The sequence below is a fragment of the Ornithorhynchus anatinus genome, chromosome 1 (genome assembly GCF_004115215.2).
Source record: "Ornithorhynchus anatinus isolate Pmale09 chromosome 1, mOrnAna1.pri.v4, whole genome shotgun sequence".
NCBI lineage: Eukaryota > Metazoa > Chordata > Mammalia > Monotremata > Ornithorhynchidae > Ornithorhynchus > Ornithorhynchus anatinus.
In genome coordinates this window covers 71,635,977-71,646,864 of record NC_041728.1, presented here as the reverse complement: position 1 = coordinate 71,646,864, position 10,888 = coordinate 71,635,977, and the positions used below count along the sequence as shown (strand labels likewise).

The window sequence follows — 10,888 nt, the reverse complement described above, 5'->3', positions numbered from 1 at the left end:
TAACTGAGGCAGAGAGAAGTTAAGTGACTTGCCCAAAGTCACACAGCTGATAAGTGCTGGAGCCAGGATTAGTACTCACGACCTAAGACTCCCCAGCCCGTCCTCTTTCCACTAAGTCATGCTGCTTCTCTAGTACAGTATCCCGCATATAGTAAGAGCTCAATAAATGGGATTGATTGACTGATTCATGGAGGGAAGGAAATCTCCATTTTATTGATGAGGAAACTGAAGTACAGAGACTGTAAGCTCATTGTGGGCAGGAAACATGTCTACCAGCTCTGTTGTATTGTGCTCTAAGAGCTTAGTGTGTTCTGGACACAGTAAGCACTCAATAAATTCCATTGATTGATTAATTAAAGTGATTTGTCCAAGGTCACACGGCAGACAAGTGGTGAAGCCGACATTAGAACCCAGGCCCTCTGACTCCTAGGCCCATGCTCTTTCCACTAGGCCACATTCCTTCTCCAAAAGCATGCAAGTTTTCTCCTGGAAATACTGCTTTTGGTATTTTTCAGATCAGTCAAGTGGGGAATGTAGAAATAGTAATATTAGTAATGGTATTTAATAAGCATTTATTTGATGCAGAACACTGTACTAAGCATTGAGAGAGAATACACAGGTGGTAATTAGACAGGGTCCCTTGTCCTTGGGGCACTCACAATCTAAGCCATAAGGAAGCTATTAAGATAGAAAGACCTAGGTTTTTAATCCATCAAACATTTATTAATATATAATAAAAGATTTTCTTTCTTACTGCCTATTGCTAAGAGAGGCTTCTAACTCAACTTACTGTTATGACATCATCCGTGGTCAGTGAGGGGCCACTCTTGGATCGAGTGTCCACCCTGGAATCAGCTGAGGTGGGTTTGGAAATGGTGATTTCCTAGAAATAAAAAAGCAGTACTTAGCTGGTACTTTACGACTCATTTTAGCGGAAAACATTACCTCATTCTAATTTTTTTTTAAATCAAGAACATTTAATGCTCATCTTTTAACTTAATAGCAATGCTGACTTGATGTGAATGAGCAGATTTCTTAATGCCACAATGTGACCTCAGTAAGTGCCATGAGGCAAAGAAAATCCATTTTGGAAATGATGAACATAGGTCTTCCCTGATGCCAGGACAGATTAGAGCTGCACTTCTTTATCATCCTCTAATAGACATGCTGACCAATATAAAATCTTTTTGTCTTGAAAAAAAAACTGAGAAATCTCATATTAATCTGTTTGGATTCAGCATTGTTACCTTGCACCAAAATTTGCTTTAGAGATAAAAAATTTAAGTAAACCTAGCTGTTAATATTCCAAGCTGAACAATGATTTTCATTTTTCAATATTTTCCCAGTCCTGAATATGTACTAAAATTGGATCGCAATGCATTTTTGAGGTGATTATTCAAAAGCCATAATTTGACATATCTAAGTTGGTTTTTTTTTTAACAGAACTGTGAAACTGGACTATCTCTCCATTTATAAGGTGCTTTAGAGAGTCTGCATCCTGCTCTATCAATTTATTGAGCACTGACTGAGCGCACAACACCACACTAAGCACTACACTAGATGCCCAAACTTTTGCTCCCTGCCCTCAAAGAGTTGCAATCTAATGGGTTCCTAAAAGAACTTTATCTTCCTGAAATTTTACATCTCTACCAGTTTTAAAGGTCAGAATGCCACCTGGTGGTAGATAAGAAACTACAGGAAAAATATCGGAATTAATCCATAATGAAAATATTAAAATTAATTGTAAAATATTTGTTAAACACTTATGTACCAAGTACTGTACTAAGTCCTGGCGTAGTTGCAATTAGAGCAGACACTGTCTTTGTGCCACATGGGCTCGCTACGTTAGAGGTAAAACATGTTTAATCCCCATTTTCAGATGAGGAAACTGAGGCAAAGAGATGCAAAGTAACCCACTCATGTTTAAAACACAAGCAAATGGTGGAGTCAGGATCACGAAGTAAGGTTTCCTGACTCTCAATCCTGTAATCTTTCCAAAAGGCCACACTGCTTCCCAACCAATCAATCAATCAATGGCATTTACTGAGTGTTTACTCTCTGCAGATCATTGTAGTAAATGCTTGGGAAGATACCATAGAGTTAGTAATAACAATCCCTGTCCTTAAAGAATTTACAATCTACAGACGATACAGACACTAAAATAAATTACAAGTCCAGGGAAGAAGAAAGATAGTTTAGAGATATGTACATAAGTGCTATGTTCAAATGAAGAAAGTGATCAATCTCATATATGCTTCCCTATTTCCCTCCTCTCCTGCCATTTCAGCACTTACATATCACCTAAGCACTTGTATACCCAAGTAATCCCTTGTATCTATAGCACTTTTATACAAGTGTTTGAATTCTGTTGCTTATCCTACCTGAAATGTATTTTAGTGTCTGTCTCCCCTGGTAAATTGTAGCTCCTTCAAGTCAGGGATCATGACCACTCACTTTGCTGTACTCTCCCAATTACTTAAAACAGTTTGTTACACATTTTTCTTATGGTGTCGAGTCACCTTCAACCCATAGTGATGTCGTGGACATATCTCTTCCAGAATGCCCCACCTCCATCTGTGATCGTTCTGATAGTGTATCCATGGAGTTTTCTTGGTAAAAATATGGAAGTGGTTTACCATCGCCTCCTTTCACGCCATAAAATTGAGTCTCTACCCTCGACTCTCCGCATGCCACTGCTGCCCAACACAGATGAGTTTTGACTTGTAGCAGATTGCCTTCCACTCGCTAGCCACTGTACAAACTAGGAATGAAATGGGTATGCCTCTGCTTGACTGTCCCTCCCATAGTTGAGACTGGTAGAATACTGGAAACTCTCCTGGTGCGACCCTGAGGGGTGTGCACCACAATACCAGATCCTTATTTGTAAGGTAGATAGCACTCAATAAATATTAGTGATTGATATATTCCTTAAAATGTTAATTGACCATTGCCAAAAAGGATAAAGTAGGACATAGCATAGGGTCATTTTTTAAACCCGGGAAAATAAAATCAGAGTACTGGTGCCAACTTCTGCCAAATCTGAGACTTTTCAGTTATAGAAGTATTTGAGAATTATGAATGAAATTCATCTGATTCCCCCTCCCAGCAGCATTCCTTGATAAAGTATTTTTTGAACGTGTGCCCTTAAAAACCAGGCATTCTAATCTGCAGTTGCAACCTGTGCATGTTCTTCTTTCCTAGGCAGCTAGAGACCAAGGGTGAGAAAAATAGGCAAAGGTTCTTCAAGCCATAAATCTTACTCCTGTTGGTAAGAAAAATAACTAATGTTGGGTTCGTATCATCAAATGCAAAGGATCCTCTTTGAACAATGTCATACTGGAAATCAATCACAATGTGTTTTTTCAATCTTATGCCATAGGGAGTCTGGGACCCACACACAGAGAAGCAAGTAAGCAGTTATCAAGGAATCATCTATAAATAATGAAATGGGTGATGGGAGCTATGTGAGGTATAATCTTGGAAAAAAAAACTGGCAGCAATGGAGGGCGCACTGTAGCTTTGCTTTCTGGGTTTAAAAACATACACAAACACACACACACACAAACAATTTTTTGCCCCACCATACCCCACCAGCTCTTGGGTTCCTCCTGACACCCCAGTCATTTCTGCTGAATCTCCCTTGGCCACAGAAAGATCCAGGCCAACCAAACAAGAAGCACCATGATCTGGGGTCACCTAAGGCTTATCTCATGGGGACTCATTTTGATCTCTACCCTGGCCAGGAAAACGTTAAGGAAAAATTGGGTTTTCAAAGAGGTCACTAAGTGACCTTGCTCATGACTAAATTGGGTTGCAGGCTAGCAGCTGCAAAAGATTCCTGTAGCTTCCAAGAGGGCTAAATCTTTAAACACGGCATGGGACAGCAATCTGTCTAGACAAGATGGGGATCCACTAGCTAGAAGCACTTCTGATAGAGGGTGGAGGACTGGTCCTTTTAATAATAATAATAATGTTGGTATTTGTTAAGCGCTTACTATGTGCCGAGCACTGTTCTAAGCGCTGGGGTAGACATAGGGGAATCAGGTTGTCCCACGTGGGGCTCACAGTCTTAATCCCCATTTTACAGATGAGGGAACTGAGGCACCGAGAAGTTAAGTGACTTGCCCAAAGTCACACAGCTGGCAAGTGTCAGAGCCGGGGTTCGAACCCATGACCTCTGACTCCAAAGCCCGTGCTCTTTCCAGTGAGCCACGCTGCTTCTCAAACTAGATGGCTGGGGTCCCTGCCCCTTAAATCCCCCAGACCATAGCTTTCCCCATCTTTAAAGTCCTCCTGAAATCTCACCACCCCCAAGAAGCTTTCCATGATTAATTCTCAAAACCCCAGACATAGTAACACCAACGCCACCCTTGCAACTTAAATATCTCACTCAGCATTTATAGTTAGAACTATAGAGAAGCAGCATAGATCAGTGGAAAGAGCATGGGCTTGGGAGTCAGAGGTGGTGGGTTCTAATCCCAACTCTGTCAGTTGTCAGCTGTATGAATTTGGGCTAGTCACTTAACTTCTCTGTGCCTCAGTTACCTCATCTGTAAAATGGGGATAAAGTGTCAGCCCCACATGGGACAACCTGATTGCCTTGTATCTACCCCAGCGCTTAGTACAGTGCTTGGCACATAGAAGGCACTTAACAAATACCATCATTATATTATTATGTACCATTTTTTTATTCTACAGCCATATATTTATTCAGATAGTTTCATCTGGATACTTTTTTACTATTTCCTGTTCTTATCTTGTTCTTCCTACTATTTACAATACTTATAAATAATTGTAAGTTTTGTCTGTCTACCCACCCCATTAGATTAAAAGTCTCTATAGGACAGTGATCATTCATTCAGTCGAATTTAGTTAGTGCTTACAGTGTGCAAAGCATTGTACCAAGCACTTGGGAGAGTATGATATAGCATCAGACATATTCCATGCCCACAACGAGTTGACAGAATATAAGGGATCAGTTGTCTGTCTTGCTTCTGTTGTTTCTCCCAAGCACTTAGTGAAGCGTTTCATGGTCAGTAGGTACTCAATAAATACCAGTGAAGATGATGATGATCAATGGCATTTGACTCTGTGCAGAGCACTGTACTAAGTGCTTGGGAGGGTACAATGTAACAGATTTGGTAGATGTGTTCCCTGCCCACAAGGAGCTTACTGATCGATATGGGAAGGTTGTGGCTGGGCAAACGGTAGTATTCACTAGTAGGTGGTAATAGGTAGTAGGTGGTAGTTAGGCAAGTGAAACAGTCTGTGGGATTGGAGGTTAGAGCACCTTACCTTTGCTCACATCTGCTTCTGCTCAACTTGAAGTGGGATAGAAGTGACTGTACCTGAGCCATTTCTTATTGTGACTGGCAAAAGCCACTTACAAAGGACTACCTAGAGTGAAAAGATCCACCTCTCAGCATTGGCTTAGTGGAAAGAGCACAGGCCTAGGAGTCAGAAGACCTGGTTTTAATCCTGGCTCTGATACTCGCCTGCTATGAGACCTTGGGCAAGTCACCTCACTTCTATTTACCTCAGTTTCCTTATCTATGAAATGAAGATTCAATATTTTTTATATTTGTTAAGCACTTACTATGTATCAATCACTGTTCTTAGTGTGGGACAGGTACAGATTAATTAGGTAGGACATAGTCTCTGTCCTGCACGGCACTCACAATCTAAGTAGGAAGGGGAAACAGGTAATGAATCCCCATTTTAGAATTGAGGAAACTGAGGCACAGAGAAGTTTAGTAACTTTCCCCAGATCACACAGCAAGCAACTGGAAGAACTGTTCTTCTTACTTAGAATGTGAGTCCCAGGTGAGACAGGGATTATGTCTATCCTTATTAACTTGTATCTACTCCATCACTTACTAAAGTGCTTGACATAGAGTAGCATGAAGCAACATGGCCCAGTTGATACAGCCCAGGCCAAGAAGGAACAAGGTTCTAAACCAAGCTCTGTCACATTGTCCGTTATGCGACCACAGGCAAGTAACTTAACTTTTCTGTGCCTCAGTTATCCCATCTGCAAAATGGGAATTAAAGGCTGTGAGCCCCAAGAGGGTTTTTTTAGGATAGAGGATACATAGTTTAACCTGATTACCTTGTAACTATTCCAGAGTTCAGAACAGTGTCTTGCACATAGTAAGCACTTAACAAATACCATAAAAAAATAGTAAGCATTGTAAATAACACTGTTATTAGTAATAGCAGTCAATCGGTCGATCGTATTTATTGAGAGCTTACTGTGTGCAGAGCACTGTACTAAGCACTTGGGAGAATACAATATAGGAATATAATAATAATAATAATAATAATGGTATTTGCCAAGCACTTACTATGTGCCAGGCACTGTTCTAAGCACTGGGGTAGAGACAAGGTAATCAGGTTGTCCCACATGAGGCTCACAGTCTTATTCCCCATTTTACAGATGAGGTAACTGAGGCACAGAGAAATTAAATGACTTGCCCAAGGTCAAATAGCAGACAAGTAGAGGGGCCGGGATTAGAACTCATGACCTCTTACTCCCGAGCCCATGCTCTTTCCACTAAGCCACGCTGTTCATTCCTTGCCTACAGTGAGCTTATAGTCTAGAAGGGAAGGTAGACATTAATATAAATGAATATAATTTCAGATGTGTACATTAATGCTGTGTGACTGAGATGGGGAGATGAAGGGAGCAAGTCAGTGTAACTCAGAAAGGAGTGGAAGAAAAGGAAAAGAGGTCTTAGTCAAAGAAGGGTCCTTGGAGGAGTTGTACATTCAGTAACATTTTGAAGGCAGGGAGAATAATTGTTAGTCAGATATGAAAAGGGTGGGCGTTCCAGGCCCAAGTAGTACTACTATTATCATTACCATCATTATTATAAGACCAAACGTGCAAGCTTCACCTTCCTAATCTATGGGCCTCACAATGCCCATGTGCCCAAGGACTCACTTCTCAGAAAAGATTGAAAAACAGATTGTAGATGGGAGAGCATTGTTAAAATGCAGTTTCTTTAATGATCTCCCTGCAGGGTACTGAGAAATGGTAGTCTATTAGGAAAGAGAACAGAAAAAGGTGGTTCCAGCCAGATAATTCAAATAACCTATTAGATTGTTAGAGCTTCCTTTTGAAATCTTCCCCAGGTTTAGCCACAAGGCACCAGGGTTCAACTTCTCACGGTTGTCAAGATTATCAGTTATTACCTTTCAGTATATGCATCATTGCTCTTCAGAGATTGGGATATGGCACCGTTTAATAAATTACTATTATCAGGCTAGGGACACTGGCTTATGCAGAACACCTGATTTTTACTTTTTATTTGCTTCTTAATGGACCCAATTTGATAGAGAATGCTTCTTTAAAAATAAAATTACTAAGAGCAACACTTAAAATGAAAACCAATATTTCTTGACAGTCATAAAGACACTCCTGGGAAGGGAATCGAATGGCACCCATGATAGGATCAAGGAAAAAAGGATTATGGGTTGTGTAGTTGTGTGCCTAGTAAATGACAGGAAACCAGTAAGATCAAAGAGAAGCAGCATGGACTAGTGATTAGAACAGGGACCTGGGAGTCAGAAGGACCTGGGTCCTAATCCCAGCTCTGCCAGTTCTCTGTTGTGTGACCTTAGGAAAGTCACGTAACTTCTCTGTACCTCAGTTCCCTCACCTGTAAAATGAGGATAAAGTCTATGAGCCCCCAATGGTATGTGGACTCTGTCCAATCTGATTACTCTGTATCTACTCAAGTGCTTAGAACAGTACCTGACATATAGTAAGCACCTAATATCATTAACACCCCCAAGCCCCCCCCCAAAAAAAACCACAAAGGAAGTTTTTAAAACAATGAAGATTGGTGGTGGATTTGGTTACTTTGGACAGTTCTCCTCAAATAGATTAAGTTGACAAAGGCAAATCAAATATGGAGCCATTTTGGAGGAATCCATCCTCAAATAAACTTCCCTCACTTCTACCAGTATCTACCATTCCTCAAAAAGGCCTCTCAGCAGTTCCCTCTGCCAGTTCACTTTCCTGTTGGCAGGTGGTAACACTTTTTACTTAGTAAACTACAAGTACTAAGTTTTGGCATATAGCAAAGTATACACACAACCACACACATACACCCTAAAAAAATGAAAAAGCACTTTCAAAAGTTCCAGTCTTAAAGATTAGGGTTTTTTTACTAATTAGGTAAGGGTTTACATAAGAGCAGTTACCTCACCTTTTCTTTAGATAGAAAACAGCTCTTTTCACCTCTGCTAAAAACATGTCTTCCCACCACCTCAGCACCCCCGACCCTGACACACACACACACACTGGATTTGATAGCACATAACAATGATTACTGGAAGAGAATTATATTTAATTATATGTTTGATTCATTAAGCAGCACTCCCACATTATGATGCTTCACACTGTTAATACCAATTGTCCTCCACTTTTATAGTCCTTTATATTTCTGAAATGTTTCACAACTTTAATTAATAGTTAATTCACAGAATATCAATTCTACTGCACTATAGGAATTATTGAGTCAATGAGAATACACATTACCTGCACAACCAGGATTCAAATCTGAACAAGATAAAATATCTGATCCCCAAACATCTCTGATCCAGTAAGCTTGTACTTTCCTCAGGGCTTAGTGCAGCATTTAACACATAGCACTCAGTAAATATTCTAACTAGCTAAGGACAAAATTACTTACCATAAACCCATATCACAAAAAGAGATTCACATAAGTCATTTAGTTCATTCCCTTGCAAGGCAGGACTACACCTTGGAAATCCCAAGCAAATGGGGCTTTCTTTCTTAAAGGATCTTGAGTGAGGAGATTACCCACCCTTTTGACAGTGATCTCAATTCCTGTCATGTCAGAAATTGCTTCCTTTTTAACTCAAGCCCCTCATTTTTCATTTAATACTCAGAGTTGAGAAAAATAAACAAAACCAAGACACAGAATATTTTCTGATTTTGATGATTAGCACCTAGTGACAGGTTAGAGGAAGATGACCCCTAGAAGATGGCCACTAGTTTAACCCAGGCTCAAGTAAAGTCGCACTAGCACAGTGCTGTTGGACAAACTCAGAGAGAATTAGCATGGTCCCAGGCTGCCTCCCTTGGTTTCTGATTCAGAATCTCCCTAAAATCTCCCCTGATACTCTACAGTCCCTTCCTTCTCCAGGCCCCTCTTCAACTCTCTCATCCATTCCATCAGAATCTCAAGAGGAGATCTCCCACTTACTCTCAAATTGCTCCCTCGCTTCTGACCCCATTCCTTCTCACCTCTAGACTGTTAGCTCGTTGTGAGGAGGGACTGTGTCTATTTATTGCTATATTGGCTTAGTAAGCTTACTAAGCTTACCAAGGCTTAGTAAAGTGCTCTGCACCAGGCTTAGTAAAGTGTTCTGCACACAGTAGGTACTCAATAAATACGAATGAAATAATGCATTAAAACCTCTTCAAAGCAATTGTCCCCTCTCTTCTTCTTTCCCTGACTGCCATCTTCAACCACTCACTTTCCAGTGGCTTCCTTCCCATGCTTTCAAGCACATTCATGTCTACCTTATCCTAAAATAAATCCTCCCTCAACTCCGTGACTCCTTCCAGTTATCACCCTATCACCCTCCTACCATTCACCTCTCCAAATTCCTTGAGTGAGGTGTCTAAATGCTCTGACTCCACTTCCTCTCCTCCAACTCCTCAACCCCCTGCAATCTGACTTCCACCCACTCCACTTCATGGAAATAACCCTCTAAAGAGGTCACCAATAAACTCCGCCTTTTCAAATCCAATGGGCTTTACTCCAACTAAATACTCCTTGCCCTTTCTACTGCTTTTAACATTGTGGATCACCCCCTTCTCCTGGAAACATTAGCTAACCTAGCCTGTACTCTTCTGGTTCTCCTAACTCTCTGACAGCTTCTTCTCAGTCTTTTTCACAGGCTCTTCCACTGCTTCCCATCCTCTGACTGTGGGGGTGCTTCAAAACTCAATTCTGAGTGGCCAACTATTCTCCATCTATACCCACTCCCTTGGAGAATTCATTCTCTCCAATAGCTTCAATTACCATCTCTATGCCAATGATGCCAAAATTTACCTCTCCAACCCTGACCTCTCTCCTTCTCTTCAGTTTCTTGCCTTCACGACATCTCTACTTGGATTTGGCACTGGCACTTCTAACAAGTTCAAAACACAATTCTTTATCTTCCCACCCAAACCCGTTCTCCCTCTGACTTTTCTATGATTCTAGACAGTACCACCATCCTCCCTTCTCACAAGCCTATAACCTTGCCATTTTCCTTGACTCATCAACCCACATGTTTAATCTGTCATGAAATCCTGTCGGTTCTACCTTCATAACCGCTCTAGAATGTACCCTTTCCTCTCCATCTGAACTGCTAAAGTGCTGATTCAAGAAATAATCATTTCCCACCTTGGCTACTGCATCAGCCTCCTCACTGGCCTTCTTGCATCCTATCTTTCCACTCTCCAGTCCTCTAATCCCAGCTCCATCACTTGTCTGCTGGGTGACCTTGGGCAACTTACTTAACCTCTCTGTGCTTCAGTTACCTCATCTTTAAAATGGGGAATAAGACTGTGAGCCCCATGTGGGACAACCTGACTACCTTGTATCTACCCCAGAGCTTAGAACAGTGCTTTGCATACAGTAAGTGCTTAACAAATACCATCATCATTATAATTATTATTATTATTTCATTCTGCTGCCCAGATCACTTTTCAGTAAAACTGTTCAGTCTCTATCTCCCCATTTCTTAAAAGCCTCCAGTGTTAGCCTATCCAACTCCTCACTGAACTCACCATTGGCTTTAAGTCACTCAGCCAGCTCTTCCCCTCCTATCTTACTTTACTGATTTCCTACTACAACACAACCCA

General features: G+C 41.0%; 1 non-coding gene across 1 annotated transcript; it reads right to left on the bottom strand.

Moving 5' to 3' along the window:
- Window positions 1–2,719: 2,719 nt before the first annotated feature.
- LOC114817416 lies at window positions 2,720–2,857 on the bottom strand. Its single transcript, XR_003765274.1, has one exon. It is a non-coding gene; the product is annotated as a small nucleolar RNA SNORA7 (small nucleolar RNA).
- Between the last annotated feature and the right edge of the window lie 8,031 nt (window positions 2,858–10,888).